The sequence below is a fragment of the Lolium rigidum genome, chromosome 7, assembly GCF_022539505.1.
Source record: "Lolium rigidum isolate FL_2022 chromosome 7, APGP_CSIRO_Lrig_0.1, whole genome shotgun sequence".
NCBI classification, from domain to species: Eukaryota; Viridiplantae; Streptophyta; class Magnoliopsida; order Poales; family Poaceae; genus Lolium; species Lolium rigidum.
Genome location: NC_061514.1, coordinates 219,652,887 through 219,655,775, shown reverse-complemented (window position 1 = coordinate 219,655,775; position 2,889 = coordinate 219,652,887).

Sequence of the window (2,889 nt, the reverse complement as noted above, 5' to 3'; positions counted from 1 at the left end):
CAATGCCTTTACTAAGAATTTATTGCTTTATGAGTTAACTCTTATGCAAGTCTTATTGATGCTTGTCTTGAAAGTACTATTCATGAAAAAATCTTTGTTATATGATTCAGTTGTTTAGTCATTATCTTTACTATTGCTTTGAATCACTTCATTCATCTCATATGCTTTACAATAGTATGATCAAGATTATGTTAGTAGCATGTCACTTCAGAAATTATCCTGGTTATCGTTTACCTACTCGAGGGCGTGTAGGAACTAAGCTTGGGGATGCTTGATACGTCTCAAACGTATCGATAATTTCTTATGTTCCATGCTTGTTTTATGACAATACCTACATGTTTTGTTCACACTTTATGATGATTTTATGCGTTTTCCGGAACTAACCTATTGACGAGATGCCGAAGTGCCAGTTCCCGTTTTCTGCTGTTTTTGGTTTCAGAAATCCTAGTAAGGAAATATTCTCGGAATTGGACGAAATCAACGCCCAACATCTTATAATTCCACGAAGCTTCCAGAACACCCGAGAGGCACCTGAGGGGAGACCTGGGGGGCCCACACATGTGGCCGGCGCGGCCCAAGGGGGGCACGCCCCCCTATTGTGTGGCGGCTCCGTAGCCCTTCCGACTCTGCCTCTTCGCCTATAAGAAGCCCCCTGACCTAAATCTTCGATACGAAAAAGCCATGGTACGAGAAACCTTCCAGAGCCGCCGCCATCGCGAAGCCAAGATCTGGGGGACAGAAGTCTCTGTTCCGGCACGCCGCCGGGACGGGGAAGTGCCCCCGGAAGGCATCTCCATCGACACCACCGCCATCTTCATCAACGCTGCTGTCTCCCATGAGGAGGGAGTAGTTCTCCATCGAGGCTAAGGGCTGTAAAGGTAGCTATGTGGTTCATCTCTCTCTCCCATGTACTTCAATACAATGATCTCATGAGCTGCCTTACATGATTGAGATCCATATGATGAGCTTGTAATCTAGCTGTCATTATGCTATTCAAGTGGATTTTACTTATGTGATCTCCGGAGACTCCTTGTCCCACGTGTGTAAAGGTGACAAGTGTGTGCACCGTGTGGGTCTCTTAGGCTATATTTCACAGAATACTTATTCACTGAGTTATGATTTGAGTTGGATGTCTCTATGAAATTGTGGTGTGTTAGTACCTCCTATGAATGCTCACAGTGACAGCGTGGGGTGTTTATTAGGACATGGGAATACATCTTTAAGGTTTGCCTACATGATGAATTAGTGTTCGTTATCTTGCCAAAGAGTAATTCAGAGTAGCATAGTGTAGTGCTTATTTATATCCCTTTATGATTGCAATGTTGAGAGTGTCCACTAGTGAAAGTATGATCCCTAGGCCTTGTTTCCAAATACTGCAATCATCGCTTATTTACTGTTTTACTACATCTTTACTTCCTGCAATATTACTACCATCAACTGCACGCCAGCAAGCTATTTTCTGGCGCCGTTACTACTGCTCATATTCATTCATACCACTTGTATTTCACTATCTCTTCTCCGAACTAGTGCACCTATACATCTGACAAGTGTATTGGGTGTGTTGGGGACACAAGAGACTTCTTGTATCGTGATTGCAGGGTTGCTTGAGAGGGATATCTTTGACCTCTTCCTCCCTGAGTTCGATAAACCTTGGGTGATTCACTTAAGGGAAACTTGCTGTTGTTCTACAAACCTCTGCTCTTGGAGGCCCAACACTGTCTACAGGAATAGAAGCGTGCGTAGACATCACGGTGTTGTGCAGATGGGCCGGCCCAGTGGGGCTCTCCGGTGGCCGGTGAAGAAAAAGGTATAAAGAAAAAGGCCAAGGGCCGTGGCGGGCCAGGCCGGCGGACGTGGCCATGCACGCCGACGTGGCCGTGCATGCGCCATGCGCCCGTCCGGTCTGGATCCGACGGTCCAGATCCGGCGCGTGATCGACGTCCGCGGCGCTCGCCGGCGCGGAGGAAGAAAGGGGCGGCGCGACGGCTTACCAGCGGCTGGCGGTGGCGTGGCTTGACGTAGGTGGCTCGGCGGCCTGGGTGTGCGGCTCGGGGACGTCCTGGCGGTGCTCGGACACGTCGGCGTCGCCTTGCTTGGCGGCGTCTGCGTCACGGGCGTCGCCGGTGCGTCGTTGTTGTCGTCGCTCCGCTGCAGATCTGCAAGGCAGAGGGCAACGGAGAGGGTTAGGGGTGATAGGAGGTGGTGCTGGCGATGAAGGGAAGAGAGGGAGCGGCAGGGGGAGTGGCGTCGTCGACGGCTCCTCCTCGTCACCTTCACGGTGACCACAGCGGCGATGGCGTCGGGAGGTCACAGCAGCGGCTCGAGCGGCAGCTCGAGCGGCCAGGCAGTGGGTGAGGCAGCCTGACGGCGTGCGAGTGGGGGAGTTGAAGAGGGAGTGGTGGCACTGGGGGGTTTTTATAGGCGAGGAGGCGGTGCGGTAGTGGCGTGGGCGGTGCGGATGGCCAACGGGCGCGCGAGGGCTGGCTTCACTGGCCGGGCCCAGTGTGACGTCGCCCTGGGAGCGTCAGCGAGGGGAGGGAAACGAGGGGGCGCGCGGGCAGTCGAGGTTGATGGCGCGTCGAACGAGGAGACGCCATCATGTCGCTTGACCCGTCGTGGCGCGCGCGTGCGTTTTAGGGCTAGGGTTTTGGCGCGGGAGAGAGGGGCTGGTGGTGTTTGGGCCAGAGAGGGGAGAGATAGGAGGGCTAGGGTTGGGCCAGGGCAAGGAGGGAGTGGTGGCATCGGCCACGGCCCAAACCAGAGGAGAAAAGAAGAGAGGGATAAGAAAAGAGAAGAGAGGGGAAGTCTCCCCTCTTCTTACCTCTCGGCCAAACTCCAAGGGGGAAAAAGAGAGAAGAGAAAAATAAAGGGGCAGGGGTAAGAGAGAGG